This window comes from Scyliorhinus torazame, chromosome 3, assembly GCF_047496885.1.
Source record: "Scyliorhinus torazame isolate Kashiwa2021f chromosome 3, sScyTor2.1, whole genome shotgun sequence".
Classification (NCBI taxonomy): Eukaryota; Metazoa; Chordata; class Chondrichthyes; order Carcharhiniformes; family Scyliorhinidae; genus Scyliorhinus; species Scyliorhinus torazame.
Window position 1 is genome coordinate 266,356,866 of NC_092709.1, and position 17,085 is coordinate 266,373,950.

Sequence of the window (17,085 nt, forward strand, 5' to 3'; positions counted from 1 at the left end):
GAAGCAGCGGGGACGAAGCTTCCAGTGGCGGCCATGGAGGAGTAGGTCGCGCATTCGGCAGCTCCCGTCTGGAACGGACTCTCAGACCTTTTTCAGGAGTTTCCACAGACTTTATGGGGCAGATTGGTGAAGCGAACACTGCCAAAAGGATTCCCTCTCGTGACTTCCGGTTGCGGCTATGCGGAGCTAAGTCGCACATTTGGCGGCTCCCGCAAAAACGGACTTTTGGGCTCTTTTCAGGGCCTCCAAGGGCACTTTTTCAACGTTTCCCGGTGTGGGAAGGAATTAATAACAGCTCCCCGTCAGTATGTGGCTTTAACTAGGAGCGGGGCGGCAAAAAAGGTGGTGGTGGACCTGAAGAAGGGAGGGAAGAAGGACAAAATGGCGGCGGGCGAAGACCAGGCAGCGTGGAGGCAGTGGACGGAGGAGCAACAGGAGGGTATCCAGCGCTGCCTCAGAGAGATTAAAACGGACCTGCTAGAGCCGATGGAGGCTTCTATTGATAAGCTGCTGGAGACACAGACGGCCCAGGGGGTGGCGATCCGAGAGGCTCGACAAAAGATCCCTGACAATGAGGACGAGATCTTCGGCCTGGCGGTAAAGGTGGAGGCGCACGAGGCGCTCCACAAGAAATGGCAGGAGCGGTTCGAGGAGATGGAGAATCAGTCGAGGCGGAAGAATCTGCGGATTCTGGGCCTCCCGGAGGGGCCGGACGTGGGGGCCTATGTGGTCACCATGTTGAACTCGCTGAAGGGAGCGGGGTCCTTCCAGGGGCCCCTGGAGCTGGAAGGGGCCCATAGAGTGTTGGCGAGGAGGCCCAAGGCTAACGAGTCTCCGCGGGCGGTGCTGGTGCAGTTCCACCGGTTCGTCAACCAGGAGTGTGTGCTCGGGTGGGCCAAGAAGGAGAGGAGCAGCAGGTGGGAGAACGCAGAGGTTCGAATATACCAGGACTGGAGTGCGGAGGTGGCGAAGAGGAGGGCCGGGTACAATCGAGTGAAGGCGGTGCTGCACTGGAAGGGGGTGAAGTTTGGCATGTTGCAGCCGGCGCGACTGTGGGTTACTTACAAGGACCGGCACCATTATTTTGAGTCTCCGGAGGAGGCATGGGCCTTTGTTCAGGCCGAGAAGCTGGACACAGACTGAGGGTCGGGATGGGCGATTGGGGACTGTGGTGGATATGTTATGCCTATTTTTTGTTCGGGGGAAAGCTGGGGGGGGGGGCCTTTGCATTGTTTTGGGTTTCTTTATCTCTGTGTTTTTCTCTTTCGGGTTTGGGAAGGTGGATGGGGCGGGTTGGGCACTGTTTTGGTTGGTGGCGGGGCCTGGTAGGTGGAGAGCGCGGGCTTTTTTCCCGTGCCGACGACTGGGGGGGCGGGGCAGGGGCAGGGAAGCGAGGATTGTTTCCCGCGCTTAGAACGGAGGGGGGGGAAGTGGAGGGGAGTACTTAGGGGAGGAGAAGAGCACCGGGTATCTTTGTATGCGGACGATTTGCTACTATACGTGGCGGACCCGGCGGAGGGGATGCCAGAAATAATGCGGATACTTGGGGAGTTTGGGGATTTTTCAGGGTATAAATTGAACATGGGGAAAAGTGAGTTGTTTGTGGTGCATCCAGGGGAGCAGAGTAGAGAAATAGAGGACCTACCGTTGAGGAAGGTAACAAGGGACTTTCGTTACCTGGGGATCCAGATAGCTAAGAATTGGGGCACATTGCATAGGTTAAATTTAACGCGGTTGGTGGAACAGATGGAGGAGGATTTCAAGAGATGGGATATGGTATCCCTGTCAATGGCAGGGAGGGTGCAGGCGGTTAAGATGGTGGTCCTCCCGAGATTCCTCTTTGTGTTTCAGTGCCTCCCGGTGGTGATCACGAAGGCTTTTTTAAAAAGGATTGAAAAGAGCATCATGGGTTTTGTGTGGGCCGGGAAGACCCCGAGAGTGAGGAAGGGATTCTTACAGCGTAGCAGGGATAGGGGGGGGCTGGCACTACCGAGCCTAAGTGAGTATTATTGGGCCGCTAATATTTCAATGGTGAGTAAATGGATGGGAGAGGAGGAGGGAGCGGCGTGGAAGAGATTAGAGAGTGCGTCCTGTAGGGGGACTAGCCTACAGGCTATGGTGACAGCCCCATTGCCGTTCTCACCGAGGAACTACACCACAAGCCCGGTGGTGGTGGCTACACTGAAGATTTGGGGACAGTGGAGACGGCATAGGGGAAAGACTGGAGCCTTGGGGGGGTCCCCGATAAGAAACAACCATAGGTTTGCCCCGGGGGGAATGGATGGGGGATATGGAATGTGGCAAAGAGCAGGAATAACGCAACTGAAAGATCTGTTTGTGGATGGGAAGTTCGCGAGTCTGGGAGCGCTGACCGAGAAATATGGGTTGCCCCAAGGGAATGCATTCAGGTATATGCAACTGAGGGCTTTTGCGAGGCAACAGGTGAGGGAATTCCCGCAGCTCCCGACACGAGAGGTGCAGGACAGAGTGATCTCAAAGACATGGGTGGGGGATGGTAAGGTGTCAGATATATATATAGGGAAATGAGGGACGAAGGGGAGACTATGGTAGATGAACTAAAAGGGAAATGGGAAGAAGAGCTGGGGGAGGAGATCGAGGAGGGGCTGTGGGCAGATGCCCTAAGCAGGGTAAACTCGTCGTCCTCGTGTGCCAGGCTAAACCTGATTCAGCTGAAGGTATTACACAGGGCGCATATGACTGGAGCACGGCTCAGTAAATTTTTTGGGGTGGAGGATAGGTGTGCGAGGTGCTCGAGAAGCCCAGCGAATCATACCCATATGTTTTGGTCATGCCCGGCACTACAGGGGTTTTGGATGGGGGTGACAAAGGTGCTTTCAAAAGTAGTAGGAGTCAGGGTCGAACCAAGCTGGAGGTTGGCTATATTTGGGGTTGCACAAGAGCCGGGAGTGCAGGAGGCGAGAGAGGCCGATGTTTTGGCCTTTGCGTCCCAAGTAGCCCGGCGCAGGATATTGCTAATGTGGAAAGAAGCCAAGCCCCCGGGGGTGGAGACCTGGATAAATGACATGGCGGGGTTTATAAAGCTTGAGCGGATTAAGTTCGTCCTAAGGGGGTCGGCTCAAGGGTTCACCAGGCGGTGGCAACCGTTCGTCGAATACCTCGCAGAAAGATAGACGGAATGGGAAAAAGAAGGCAGCAGCAGCAGCCCAGGATCGGGGGGGGGGGGGGGGGGTGGGGGAGGAGGAACCAGAAGGACTCTCAGGGTTGTTAATATATACTGTATAGTATGTATAGGTCGTTGCTACAGATAATTATATATTGGGCTGTTAAATTATATTTTTGGAGAGTGTTACTTGTGACAAGGCAGATGCCAATTAGGGCTAGTTTTCATTTTTGTTATTTATTATTTATTCATTTTTTGTTTATAAAATAGGTCATTGTTATTTGTGTTGTTATAATATTGTGTAAAGGATGCACAATGTACTGTGTTGGTTGACCAAAAATTTTCAATAAAATATTTAATAAAAAAAAAGAACGGAGGGGGGAGGGGGGGAGCCTGTGGATGGGGAGCGGGAAAGGAGGGGGGGGGGGGGGAGCCTGTGGATGGGGAGCGGGAGAGGAGGGTGTGCCACACAATGGGAGGAGTCGATGGGGAGGCGGGAGTGGCTGACTTGCGGAAGTGCAATGGGGGGAGTAAACCAGCTAGGATGGGTCCGAGCCGGGGCGGGGGGGGGAAATAGAGTTGCTGCTGCTAAGGTCAAGGAAGAGCTGGAGCGAGTAGAGCGGGGAGGGGGGTCGAGACGGGGGTATTCCGCTGTGGGGAATGGGCCGGGGGTGGGGTGCGGGCGCGTGGCTGGCCGAGGAGGGGTCATGGCTAGTCGGCGGGGGAGGGGGGGGGGGGGCGCCCTCTGATCTGGCTGATAACCTGGAATGTAAGGGGACTGAATGGGCCGGTTAAGTGGGCCCGCATTTCCGCGCACCTGAAGGGGCTCAAGGCGGATGCGGTTATGCTCCAGGAGACACACCTGAAGGTGGCAGACCAGGTAAGATTGAGGAAAGGGTGGGTAGGTCAGGTGTTTCACTCGGGGCTAGATGCCAAAAATCGAGGGGTGGCGATCTTGGTGGGAAAGAAGGTGTCATTCGAGGCGTCGAGCATTGTGGCAGATAATGGCGGTAGGTACATAATGGTAAGTTGCAGGGAGAGAGGGTGGTACTGGTCAATGTGTATGCTCCGAACTGGGACGATGCGGTTCTTATGCGGCGTATGTTGGGTCGGATCCCAGACTTGGAAGTGGGGGGCCTGAAAATGGGGGGAGACTTTAACACGTTGTTGGATCCGGCACTGGATCGCTCCAGGTCTAGGACGGGTAGGAAACCGGCGGCGGCTAGAGTGCTGAGGGGATTTATGGACCAAATGGGAGGGGTGGACCCTTGGAGATTTGCAAGGCCGGGGCGAGGAAATATTCATTCCTCTCACGTGTCCATAAGGCTTATTCTCGAATCGACTTTTTCATTTTGAGTAGGACGCTGATAGCGAGGGTAGAGGATACCGAGTATTCGGCAATAGCCATTTCGGACCACGCCCCGCATTGGGTGGACTTGGAGATGGGGGAGGAGAGGGACCAGCGCCCGCTGTGGCGCTTGGAGGTGGGGCTGTTGGCGGACGAGGAGGTGAGTGAGCGGGTCCGAGGAAGTAGAGAGGTACTTGGAGACCAACGACAATGGGGAGGTCCGAGTGGGGATGGTATGGGAGGCACTGAAGGCGGTGGTGAGGGGAGAGCTGATCTCCATTGGGGACTTCCGATGACGGCGGGCGGGAGGCGGCCACACAATGGAGGGCTCCCGTTCGGGAATGGCATTTTTGGGGCTTTAAGCCCGGTCCCAGGGTCCACGGAGGCGGCAGAAGCAGGGAGAAGGCACGGAGGAGGCACAGTGGAGACACAGGAGGAAAAAAAACCTAAAGAAAAATGTCGAGGGTGAGCAAGAAAACGGCCGGGAAAAAAAACAGCTGAAGGTCCATCGGGGAGTGGAAAGGTCACCACGGGGTCACCAAGGAAAATGGCGGCTGGAGCACCAGGGAAGGCCGCACTGCTTACGGCTGAAGAAATAACTAAGGTGATGGCTGCGGAATTTGAAAAGCAGTTGGCGCAGATTGCGAAATGCATGGAGACGGTGAGGAAGGAGATGAGGGAGGTTTTGAGTGTGCTGGTGGAGGAGGTGGTTTCCCCGGTGAGGACTGAGGTGGCGAGCACAGTGGCGGAGGTGCGAGAGCAAGGGGAGGCGCTGAAGGAAGTGGAGGGGATGTTATTGCAGCACGGTGATCAACTTGCCTCGATGGGGAAAGAGATGCGGAAGGTGATGGATACTAACAAGGATCTGCGAGGAAAAATGGAAGACCTGGAAAACAGATCCAGGCGACAGAATTTGAGCATTGTGGGGCTGCCCGAAGGAGTTGAAGGACCAAAGCCGACTGAGTATTTTGCCGTGATGCTGGCAAAACTATTGGGGGAGGATCCCTCCCGATATGAACTGGATCGGGCTCATCGGTCGTGGAGGCCTGTACCAAAGGCGAGTGAGCCGCCAAGGGCAGTGACTCTGTGCTTCCGTAGGTACAGGGTGAAGAAGAAGGTCCTGAGCTGGGCCAAGCAGAAGTGGGTGGTGCAGTGGGCTGGAGCTGGTATACGTGTATACCAGGACTTTATGGTGGAGCTGGCAAGGAGGCGGGCTGCCTTCAACCGGGTGAAGAGGGCACTGTACATTAGCAAGGTGCGGTGCGGCATTGTATATCCAGCGAAGCTGAGGGTGACTTACAAGCTCAGGGACTTTTATTTTGGAACGGCGGAAGCAGCGGAGGAGTTTGCGAAAGCAGAAGGACTGTGGCAGAACTGACAAATTGAGGAATGGCCATGTGCCGATGTAACCTCATGACTGTATTTTCTTCTTTTTTGTATCACTGCGTGCGGGTGTAGAGACTAAAGGAGCCAATGTGGTATATATTTGGACAAGGGAAGGGATGGAACTTTCACTCGAAATGAGGGTTTTTGGGGTGTAGGTGGATATGCGGGGTTTGTGTGCTAAAAGGGGATCTTTGGGCTTTCCTGGGGCCGGGCAAGTGGGAAAGGGACCCGGGCGCGGGCCTCCACGCTGGCCGGTTTAAGCCGGCCAGTGAACGGGAGTGAGGTGGGGGGAGGGGCTGCGGCCATCGGAGCCTGGCAGAACAGGGTCCGAGTGGTGTAGCCGGGGTGGAAAGTTGGGGGGAAGGAACCGAGGTTGGGAGGAGGAGTTTTACAAGAGGCAGTGAACGGGAGGAGCTGGAGACCTGGAGGGGGGTGGAGCTGTGTAAGATTAAGGGTGACTACGGGTAATCCCTGATTCCCTTTTGTCATTTGTTTATGTAAACATGCGGGTTGAGGTTTGGGGGTTGATGGGTAGATGGGATCGTTGTTATTATGGGGACTGACATATCTTGCTGATTATTGTTTATTGTTGATGGATGTAAATGTAGGAGAAAATGTGAAAAAGGAGAATAAAAAAATTAAAAAAAAAAAAAAAAGCTGGGGCGAAATTCTCCCCAAACGGCGCGATGTCCGCCGACTGGCGCCCAAAACGGCGCCAATCAGACGGTCATCGCGCCGCCCCAAAGGTGCGGAATGCTCCGCATCTTTGGCGGCCGAGCCCCAACATTGAGGGGCTAGGCCGACGCCGGAGGGATTTCCGCCCCGCCAGCTGGCAGAAACGGCCTTTGTTGCCCCGCCAGCTGGCACGGAAATGACATATCGGGGCGGCGCATGCGTGGGAGCGTCAGCGGCCGCTGACAGTTTCCCGCGCATGCGCAGTGGAAGGAGTCTCTTCCGCCTCCGCCATGGTGGAGACCGTGGCGGAGGCGGAAGGGAAAGAGTGCCCCCACGGCACAGGCCCGCCCGCGGATCGGTGGGCACCGATCGCGGGCCAGGCCACCGTGGGGGCACCCCCCGGGGCCAGATCGCCCCGCGCCCCTCCCAGGACCTCGGAGCCCGCCCACGCCGTCTTGTCCCGCCGTTCAAAAGGTGGTTTAATCCACGCCGGCGGGACAGGCAATTTATCGGCGGGACTTCGGCCCATCCGGGCCGGAGAATCCAGCGGGGGGGCCTGCCAACCGGCGCGGCCCGATTCCCGCCCCTGCCGAATATCCGGTACCGGAGAGTTCGGCAACTGGCAGAGGCGGGATTCACGGCAGCCCCCGGCGATTCTCCAACCCGGTGGGGGGGTCGGAGAATGACGCCCCAGATCTCCATTAGGGCCCACAAGGAGCAGGGCGAGAGGCTGGTGGGGGAGATGGTGAGGGTAGACAGGAGGTATGCGGAAGAACCTGAGGAAGGATTGTTGAGGAAGAGGCGCAGCCTCCAGGCCGAATTCGACCAGGTGACCACCAGGAAGGCGGAGGTGCAGTGGAGGAAGGCCCAGGGGGCGGTCTACGAGTATGGGGAAAAGGCAAGCCGGATGCTGGCGCATCAGCTTCGGAAGCGGGACGCAGCTAGGGAGATCGGGTGAGTTAATGACAGGGGAGAGAGCGTGGTGCAGAGTGGGGTTGGCATCAATGGGGTCTTCAGGAGCTTCTACAAGGAATTGTACCGATCCGAGCCCCCAAGGGAGGAGGGAGGGATGGTCTGTTTCCTGGACCAATTGAGGTTTCCAAAGGTGGAAGAGGGACTGGTGGCGGGACTGGGGGCCCCGATTGGGCTGGAGGAGTTGATCAAAGGGATAGGAAGCATGCAGGCGGGGGAGGCACCGGGGTCGGACGGTTTCCCGGTCGAGTTCTATAAAAAATATACGGACCTGTTGGACTCGCTGTTAGTTAGGACCTTCAATGAGGCAAGGGAGGGGGGGGGCTTTACCCCCGACGATGTCCCGGGCACTGATCTCCTTGATCCTGAAGCGGGACAAGGATCCCCTGCAATGTAGGTCTTACAGACCGATTTCCTTGCTAAATGTAGATGCCAAGGTGCTGGCCATGAGGATTGTGTGCCGCAGATCATCCATGAAGACCAGACTGGGTTTGTGAAGGGGAGACAGTTGAACGCGAATGTGCGGAGGCTTTTGAACGTTATCATGATGCCGGAGGGGGAGGTGGAGATAGTGGTGGCGATGGACGCTGAGAAAGTCTTCGATAGGGTAGAGTGGGGATACCTGTGGGAGGTGCTGAAGAGGTTTGGGGAGGGGTTTGTCAGGTGGGTTGGGCTGTTGTATGAGGTCCCGATGGTGAGTGTGTCCACAAATAGGAGGAGGTCCGAGTACTTTCGGTTGCACCGAGGGACGACACAGGGGTGCCCCCTGTCCCCCTTGCTCTTCGCACTGGTGATTGAACCCCTGGCTATGGCACTGAGAGAGTCGAGGAACTGGAGGGAGTTGGTGCGGGGTGGGGAGGAGCATAGGGTGTCGCTTTATGCGGACCACCTGCTGCTGTATGTGGCGGACCCGGTGGGAGGAATGCCAGAGGTAATGAAGATCCTTAGGGAATTCGGGGACTTTTCGGGGTACAAGCTCAATATGGGGAAGAGCGAGCTGTTCGTAGTTCAGCTAGGGGACCAGGAGAGGGGGATTGGCGAGCTCCCACTAAAAAGGGCGGAGAGGAGCTTCAGGTATTTGGGGGTCCAGGTGGCCAGGAGCTGGGGGGGCCCTGCATAGGCTTAACTTGACAAGGCTGGTGGAGCAAATGGAGGAGGAGTTCAAGAGGTGGGATGCGTTGCCGCTGTCCTTGGCGGGTAGGGTGCAGTCAATCAAAATGACGGTGCTCCCAAGGTTTTTGTTCCTGTTCCAGTGCCTCCCCGTGTTTATCCCGAAGGCTTTTATCAGGCTGGTTAACAGGAGTATAATGGAGTTTGTGTGGGCGCGAGGGACTCCGAGGGTGAGAAGGGTGTTCCTGGAGCGGAGTAGAGATAGGGGGGGGGGGGCTGGCGCTGCCCAACCTCTGTGGGTACTACTGGGCCGCCAATGCGACAATGGTGCGCAAGTGGGTGATGGAGGGTGAGGGGGCTGCATGGAAGAGGCTGGAGACGGCGTCCTGTGTGGGTACGAGACTGGGGGCGCGGGCAACGGCGCCGCTGCCGCTCCCTCCCAAGGAGGGATACCACTAGCCCGGTGGTGGTGGCGGCCCTCAAAATTTGGGGACAGTGGAGGCGGCATAGGGGGGAAGTTGGGGCCTCGGCGTGGACCCCATTATGGGGGAACTACCGGTTGCCCCAGGAAAAACGGGTGGAGGGTTTTCGGGGTTGCACAGGGCAGGGATACGAAAGTTGGGGGACCTGTTTGTGGACGGGAAGTTCATGAGCTGGAAGAGAAGTACGGGCTCCCCCCCGGGGAACACCTTCAGGTACTTACAGGTAAGGGCGTTTGCCAAATGGCAGGTGGTGGAATTCCCGTGGCTACCGCCACACACAGTACAGGACAGGGTGCTCTCGGGGTGGGGGGGGGGGGAAATGAGGAGTGAGGAAGATCTCGGAAACTTACCAGGTGATGCAGGAGGAGGAGGCGGCCTCGGTGGTGGAGTTGAAAGGTAAGTGGGAGGAGTTGGGAGAGGAGATCGAAGAGGGGACGTGGGCAGATGCACTAGGGAGGGTGAACTCTTCCTCCTTGTGCGCGAGGCTCAGCCTCATACAGTTTAAGGTGCTGCACAGGGCACACATGACCGGGACAAGGATGAGCCGTTTCTTTGGGGGTGAGGACAGGTGTGTTAGGTGCTCAGGGAGCCCAGCAAATCACACCCATATGTTCTGGGCATGCCCAGCGCTGGAGGAATTTTGGAAGGGCGTAGTGAGGACGGTGTCGAGGGTGGTAGGATCCAGGGTCAAACCGGGCTGGGGGCTCGCAATATTTGGGGTGGCAGAGGAGCTGGGAGTGCAGGAGGCGAACGAGGCTGGAATTCTGGCCTTTGCATCCCTGGTAGCCTGGCGAAGGATTCTTCTTCAGTGGAAAGATGCGAGGCCCCCAAGCTTGGAATCCTGGATCAGTGATATGGCAGGGTTCATTAAATTGGAGAAGGTGAAATTTGCCTTGAGAGGGCCGGTACAAGGGTTCTTTAGGCGGTGGCAACCGTTCTTGGACTTTATGGCAGAACGATAGACATTGGTCAATGGCAGCAGCAGCTCGAGGGTGGGTGGGGGGGGTTACTTTATTTTTGTTTATGTTATTTACACTGGAGGGTCTGAGGCGGTGTATACACCTGTTGTGTTAAGTCGGGGTGTTAATGTTCATTTCTTATTGATGTACAGGGGGGGAGGGGTTTGGGGGGTTGCTTTTTTTAGATTGTGTTTTGTACTTAACCCTGTTGGGTTCTTTTTCTTTCTCAGTTTGTTATTGATATTTTATGAAAACCTTTAATAAAAAATGTTTTGTTTTTAAAAACACACGCTTGGATAACACTGGGGAGTACAACTGAGGCAGGTCAGCCAAATGGGGACCACGGTCACAAAAAGGGAGGGGAGACGAGTACATATAAATCTATACAGTGATTTTTGTTTGTTTCTGTTTTCTTTTTCTTTGGCTTATTTCTTTTGTAATTTTAATTTCTTCTTGGTTGTTTTTGCTTCGTAGTATACATGGTTTTGTAACTTGTAACTCACAAACTGAAATGTGCAAAATAAAATGTGAAAAGCATTTGTGGGAAGGCCAAAGCTCTGCTCTTTTAGCATAACAATAACTTTTTCTCTCAGAACAGAAAGTGAAGTGTAAATGTGCCAAAGCGTTTTTTTCTTTTAACTCTTGTGTCCTCGGTTCAATTTCAGCTTCCTCGGATGAGCTCTGCAATAACCTGCACGAGGTACACGGGCCGGGTTTTGTTTTCCCCGTATGGCTCGGGGGAATATGAGCTCCCCCCTGCCTCCCTATGGAGCTGATAACCATAAAAGGTCAGCCAACCAGGAATTGACCAACACAAAGAGAGGACCCGGTGAGATTTAACTGGGCTCCATTTAAATAGTCCTTATAAATAAATCCAGGTTAAAGTCCAACAAGTTTGTTTTGAATCACTGGCTTTTGGAACACAGCTCCTTTGTCGGGTGAATGAAGAGGTGGGTTCCAGAAACACGTATATAGACAAAGTCAATGATGTAACACGATACTCTGAATGCAAGTCTTTGCAGGTAATTAAGTCTTTACAGGACCAGACGGAGCAATTGGAGAGAGGGATAATCACAGGTTAAAGAGGTGTGAATCGTCTCAAGCCAGGACAGTCGGTAGGATTTCACAAGCCCAGGCCAGATGGTGGGGGGGGCGAATGTAATACGACATGAAATCAAGGTCCCGGTTGAGGCCATCCACATGTGTGCGGAACTTGGCTATAGGTTTCTGCTCAGCGATTCTACGTTGTTGCGCGTCCTGAAGGCCACCTTGGAGAACGCTTCCCCGAAGATCAGAGGCTCAATGCCCCTGACTGCTGAAATGTTCCCCGATTGGAAGGAAACGCTCCTGCCTTGCGATTGTCACGTGATGTCCGTTCATCCGTTGTCGCAGCGTCTGCATGGTCTTGCCAATGTACCACGACCCGGGACATCCTTTCCTGCAACAGATGAGGTGGACAACATTGGCCGAGTCATACGAGTATGTACCGCGAACCTGGTGGATGATCTCGCATGTAATGGTGGTACCCATGATGATCTGGCACGCCTTGCAGAGGTTGCCATGGCAGGGTGGTGTGGTGTCGTGGTAGCTGTTCTCCCGAAAGCTGGGTAGTTTGCCGCAAACAGTGGTCTGTTTGAGATTGCGCGGCTGTTTGAAGGCAGGTCGTGGGGTGTGGAGATGGCCTTGGCAAGATGTTCGTCTTCATCGATGACTTGTTGAAGGCTGCGAAGAAGATGTCGTAGTTTCTCCGCTTCAGGGAAGTATTGGACGAAGGAGGGTACTCTGTCGGTTGTGTCCCGTGTTTGTCTTCTGAGGAGGTGGGTGCGGTTTTTTGCTGTGGCGCATTGGAACTGTTGATCGATGAGCCGAGCGCCATATCCCGTTCGTACGAGGGCATCTTTCAGCATCTGTAAATGTCTGTTAGGTTCCTCCTCATCTGAGCAGATACTGTGTATACGGAGGGCTTGTCCATAGGGGATGGCTTCTTTAATGTGTTTCGGGTGGAAGCTGGATAATGTGTGATTATCCATGGGCTTGTGGTAAAGCGAAGTACTGAGGTGACCGTTCTTGATGGAGATGAGTGTGTCCAAGAATGCAACCGATTCTGGAGAGTAGTCCATGGTGAGTCTGATGGTGGGATGGAACTTATTGATGTCATCGTGTCATCTTTTTAGTGATTCTTCGCTTTGGTCCAAAGGAAAAAAACGTCATCGATGTATCTGGAGTATTACGTTGTTTGAAGATCCTATGCGTTGAGGAGGTCTTGTTCAAACTTGTGGATGTTGATATTGGAGTATTAAGGTGCGAATTTTGTCCCCATGGCTGTTCCATGCGTCTGGATGAAGAACTTGTTGTCAAAAGTGAAGACGTTATGATCCAGGATGAAGTGGATGAGTTGTAGAATTGCGTCTGGAGATTGGTAGTTGTTGATGTTGAGTACTGAGGTTGTTGCAGCAATGCCGTGGTCATGGGGGTTGCTGGTGTAGAGTGCTGAGACATCCCACCCCCCCAAACAGGGACCCCTGTAATAGGGAGACCATCCCTCCACCACAGATACCCCAGTAATAGGGGGGGCCCCATTCCCCCTCACACACACACACACGCATACACACACACGGACCTGCGACAGGTCTGGAGGAGGCCAGTGTGCCAAACGGTATTGTAGGCGGCGGTTAGTTCAAGGAACACAGCATTTGTCTTCAGGTTTTCCTGAAAACCGCTTTCCATTTGGGCTATAAGGGACAGTACCTGTTCCACTGTGCTGCGGCCCTTGCGGAAATCAGCTTGGTCGTGCAAAGGACTGTTTATAATTGGAGCCATGTGCTGATGGATGAGGCGTTCAAGAATTTTATATGGGACCGACAAGAGAGACATTTGATGGTAGCTAGCTTCAAGTATGGGGTCTTTACCGGGTTTTGGTATGGCGATGGCTTTGGTTGTCTGCCTTTTCTTTGGAATGGTGTTGGAATTTATGACCATCGTGTAAGACCGGGTCAGTCAGGCAAGAACTCCGGGCCCCAGGTGTTTCTTAAATTGTTATATTCTGCTGCCTTGTGCACTTCAAGCCCTGTTGGACCTTCTTTAGTTCTGCAACCTCAAAGGGGGCAGGGCTTATGTCTTCTCTGTTTTGTTGTCTTACTTCGCCCTGGATATTTTTTTGTCCAGGGGTGTCTTAGCTAGCAAGCAGATGGCTGGAGACATGGTTGGGAGTAACTGAGAGGGCTTTAAATGGGTAGCTTTTGGGTTGCTCCAAGGTGACAGACTAGTCTCCAGCACTTCCTGCTCTGCTGTGGTTTCCTCCCACTTGGTGCGGCGCGTGGCATTGAGAGACTATCCAGTTCTAATCAGAGTTAACTAGGAGCAGCATGCACAGTGGATAAAGGAGAGCCTGTAGATGTGCTGTACTTGGATTTCCAGAAGGCATTTAATGATGCCACATCAAGGGATATTGTGCCAAATAAAAGCTCATGGCGTAGGGGTAACATAGATAGAAGATTGGATGGCTGGCAAAAAAAGGGTCTTTTTCTAATTCGCAGAATGTGATGAGTGGAGTCCCGTAGGGATCTGTACTGGGGTCTCAACAATTTATATCAACTTAGATGAGGGGAGCAAAGACACGGTAGCTAAATTTGCAAATGACACCATGATTGGAAGGAAAGTATGCTGTGAAGTAGACATGAGAAAGTTGAGTGAGTGGGCAATGAAGTATTATGTGGGAGATTATGCAGTTGCCCACTTTGGAAGGAAGACTAAAAAAGCAGAGTATTCCTTAAAACAGAGAACAACTAAAGGATTCTGAGGTGCATTTGGATCTCAGTGTTTAGTGCATGAATCAAAAGACGTTTATATGCTGTATCCACATACTATCAAGAAGGTTAATGGAATGCGATACTTTATTATGAAAGGAAATGAGCAGAAAAGTAAGGATGTTGTGTTTTAGTTTTGCAAGGCATTAGTGAGACCATGTCTTGAATATTGTGTGCGGTATTGGCCTCCTTATTTAAGGAAGGATGTAAATGCATTGGGGTCAGTTCAGAGCATGTTTACTACATTGATTCCTGGGTTGAGTAGGTTATCTTATGAGGAAATGTTATACCAACTTGACTTGTTTCCACTGGAGTTTAGAAGAGTGAGGGGTGACTTGATTGGAGGATACAAGATCCTGAATCTTGACAAGGTGAAGATGGAAACGATATTTCCTCTTGTGGGTGAGTCCAGAACTGGAGAGAACTGTTATAAAATTAGAAGTTGCCCTTTTAGAACAGAGATGAGAAGAATGTTTTCTGAGGGTTGTGTGACTTTGGAACTCTGCCTCAGAAAGCGATAGAGGTGGGGGTCAATTAATATTTTTAAGTAAGAAGTCTTACAACACCAGGTTAAAGTCCAACAGGTTTGTTTCCATGTCACTAGCTTTCGGAGCGCTGCTCCTTCGTCAGGTGAATGCAGAGGTATGTTCCAGAAATATATAAATAGACAGATTCAAAGATGCCACACAATGCTTGGAATGCGAGCATTAGCAGGTGATTAAAGCTTGACAGATCCAGAGATGGGGTAACCCCAGGTTAAAGAGGTGTGAATTGTGTCAAGCCAGGACAGTTGGTAGGATTTCGCAGGCCAGATGGTGGGGGATGAATGTAATGCGACATGAATCCCAGGTCCCGGTTGAGGCCGCACTCGTGTGCGGAACTTGGCTATAAACTTCTGCTCGGCGATTCTGCGTTGTCGCGCGTCCTGAAGGCATTTTTAAGGCAGAGATAGATAGATTCTTGTTAGGCAAGAGAATTCAAAGTTATCTGGGTAGATGGTAATGTAGAACATGAAACACCAACAGATCAACCATGATCTAATTGAATGGTGGAGCAGGTTCACCGGGCCGAATGGCCTACTTCTCCTTTTTCATTTGTTTGTATGTTATCTGCAATAGTCTCTCTTCCAACTTCTACACTGTTGCCTCTGATGTCCCCCATGGATCTATCCTTGGCCCCCTCTATTTCTCAACTTCATTGCCCATCAGCATCATCATCCAAAAACACAATTGTTTTCATGTGCATGCAGATGACACCTAGCCCTACCTCGTCATCTCTCTCAACTCTTCCACTGTGTTTAAATTATCAGACGGCTTCTCCGACATCCAGTACTGCATTTTTCCACCAATTAAATATTGGGAAAATTGAATCTATTGTCTTCGGCCCCTATCATAAATTCCATTCTAGAGCCACTGACTCCATTTCTTCCACTGACGATCGTCACAACCATGGTGTCACTTTTGAAACACACCCATGCCGTCACTAAGACTGCCTATTTCCACAGCCATAACATTGTCCAACACAGCTCCCTTCCAAGTGAACCTGCTGATGAAACTAATTCATGTTCTTGTCACCTCTTGATTTGACTATTCCAATGCTAGCATTTTCTACCCATCATACATTTTAAAGAGCATTTCAAGTTTATGTCTTTGACCCAGCTTTTGGTCATCTGCTATAATATCCCCTGAAGTGACTCAGTGTTAAGTTTGTTTGATGCTGCTCCTATTAAGTGTCTTGGGATGTTTTATTACAGTAAAGATGCTATATAGGTACTAGTTGGTGGGCACTCTTCTAACCTTTTTTCTTATCTTTCCCCACTTGCTTGGATAATTATTCCTGCTCCACATCCTGCATCTCATCATCGCATTCCCACAAGTGAAACTATTTTTGATCCATAACATGTCCCTCAATTGATTTAGATTATATCATCATATTCACAGATCACTTTACTGATTTTATGAAAATTGGTGGGGTGGTAAATAGTGAGAAGGCTAGCCTAGATTAGCGGAGCATATAGATGGGCTGATCAGTGGCAAATGGAATTCAATCCGGGTAAGTGTGAGGTGATGCATCTGGGGGAATACATGATAAATGGCAGGACCCTGGGAAGCACTGAGGATCAGAGGTATCCTTGGTGTGCATGTATGTATACTGATTGCGTAAGGTAGCAGAGTAGGTGCATACAGTGGTTAAGAAGGCATATGGTATCCTTGCCTTTATTAGCTGAGGGATGGAGTTTAAAAGCAGGGAGGTTCTGCTGGAACTGTATAAAATGTTGGTTTGGCCGCAGCTAGAGTATTGTGCAGTTCTGGAATCCACATTAAAGGAGGGATGTGATAGCACAGGAAAGGGTGTAGAGGAGATTTACCACGATGTTGCCTGGGCTGAACGAGTGTCAGTTATAAAGAGAGATTGGGCAAGCTAGGGTTGTTTTCCTTTGAGCAGAGGAGACTGAAGGGGGACATGATTGATATGTATAAAATTTTGAGGGGCATAGATAGAGTAGACAGGAAGAAACTTTTCCCCCTGGAGGAGGGGTCAATGACCAGAGGGTATAGATTTAAGATGCAGGAGGTTTAGAGGGGAGTGAGGAAAAACTTTTTTACTGGGAGGGGGGGGGGGCCTTCGGAGTTTGGAATTCACTGCCGGAAGCGGTCATGGAGGCAGAGACCCTCATAACATTTGAGAAGTATTTAGGTGTGCACGGGACATACAAGGCTATGGGCCAAGTGCTGGAAAATGGGATTAGAGTGGTTAGGTGGTTGTTTTTGACTGGCGCAGACCTTTTCTGTGCTGTATGATTCTAGGACTCCAAGACTTTTCTTGCTATTAGTTGTTTTCTCTCTACTTGCTTTATCCTTCCTTTTCTATTCTCTCAAAGCTGTATGAATGGTACTGATTTTCTTCTTTCCTTGATAAATATTGATTTTGCAACTAAATATTGATTTTGCTACTAAATCTCAGTTGCAGTTAATATGTCTATCAATTGGTTTTATTGAATACCTTTATTCAATTATCTTTTCACATTTGCAGGCACTTCACCTACCTAACCAAAGACATTCGACAAAGTTGATTACCAGAGCATTTCAACGATGTCTGGAATACGGGTTTTCTTATTCTGGGGTAAGCGATGAATTATTACAATTTTAAGAGTAAATAAATACTTGTGGTTGCTGTTTGATTAACAATAGAATGCGGCACAAGC

General features: G+C 51.7%; 1 protein-coding gene across 2 annotated transcripts in view; it reads left to right on the forward strand.

Annotated features, from left to right (window-relative positions):
* myorg (myogenesis regulating glycosidase) overlaps positions 1-17,085 on the forward strand; it is a 44,760-nt gene that overhangs the window by 14,769 nt on the left and 12,906 nt on the right. For both annotated transcript variants that reach the window (XM_072497215.1, XM_072497214.1), the window contains exon 2: positions 16,914-17,003. The gene's annotated coding sequence lies outside the window, so the exon portion shown is untranslated. The remainder of the gene's footprint in view (positions 1-16,913; positions 17,004-17,085) is intronic.